A 1,472-nucleotide genomic window follows, 5' to 3' on the forward strand; every position below is an offset into this window, starting at 1 on the left:
CCTTGATGGTTCCAGGGACCTCTGCTCCTGGACTGCAAAGAATAATGACTGTTTTTTAAAGTTTCAAATCTTAATCAGTTTTCTCAAAGGACACAGGATGATAATGGGGCTTATTGTGAAGATCTTTTAAGAAAATGAACAATTTCTTCAGTGAGAAAAAGGAAGGTTGTATGGAGGATATTTTTTTCCATCACAACAATGCACCTGCTCATTCTTTGAGGGTAGAAAGGGTTGTTGTATGAGAATTTTATTGAAAAATTTTATCCATACCTTACAGCCTGCTCTTGCCCATTAAGTCTTTTCCCCTCACACTCCAAATGCAAAGAACATTTAAAAGAAAAACAATCTGAGTTCTTTGAGGATGCCCAAACTGTTGTTTTGATGTGGTATAAAAAAGATGAAAGAATTCCTTAGGGAAGGTGTAATTGGGAGGGTTAGCCACACCTCCGCCCTTTAAGAGAGGGTCCTCGCCTTCTGCTGATTAAGAATAATCAGGTGAGGCAAAATTTCCACACAAGCCAAGGTTTATTATTAAATAAAAGGCTTGCAAGTGGCGAAGAGAGGGCTTAATGAAATGTTTAATTCCTGACTCTCTGAACAAAAGCTTTGCTGGGTTTGAAAGGGTTTGGGTAGGAAAAGGCATCCTATTCATTCATAAGGGTAGGCAGAAATTTCTGGGAAGTGGGTCCTGTTGTGGCACTGTAGGATAAGTATTGGACTACTACCCCAAAGTCAGCAGTTTAAACCCTCCAGCCTCTCCTCATTAGCCCTATACAGGGTCACTATAAGTTGGAACTCATTCAATGGCACTTAACAACAACAACAACAGGCTAACTGGGTGTTTATGCAGCATTTCTTCAAGATGCAAAGACCTTTGGAAGAAAGAGGCAGACACAGCTTATTCATTCTGGGATGTTGAACATGTGTGGTTCTTCCAAGATCCCAGTTCAAACCCTTCCCAGGGGCTGTTTTCCTTTGCCTCAGCAGAAGGTAGTCCTTTAAAGCTCTGCCTAGGGCATTTAGTAGACCAGTCTGGCCTGTAAAACATCTTACAAGGAAGTAGCATATGGAATTTTTATGAGTGGCCTTCCCTAATGGTATGTTCCAGGGAGTAAAATGTGGAAATTTTATGGATGGTCTTTCTTAATGGCAAGCCCCAGGGTGTGGCTGCTCAGATGTGCCCTGAGCATGTCCTGCATGTCTTCACAATTGTTCAAGCAAGCAGGCCTCACATTTCTTAATGTTTGAGACACAAGCTTTCAGTCAAAAAGTTGTTGTTTTTGTTAACTGCCATCTAGTCGGTTCTGACTCATAGTGGCCCTATATATGGTTTCCAAGACTGTAAATCACCAGGAATCCTGGGGAAGGGTTGTTGTTGTTGTTGTTGTTAAGTGCCGTCGAGTTGGTTCTGACCCATAGCGACCCTGTACAGGGTTTCCGAGGGTGTAAATCTTTACGGGAGTAGAAAGCCT

Source organism: Chrysochloris asiatica, unplaced genomic scaffold, assembly GCF_000296735.1.
Source record: "Chrysochloris asiatica unplaced genomic scaffold, ChrAsi1.0 scaffold00057, whole genome shotgun sequence".
Taxonomy (NCBI): domain Eukaryota; kingdom Metazoa; phylum Chordata; class Mammalia; order Afrosoricida; family Chrysochloridae; genus Chrysochloris; species Chrysochloris asiatica.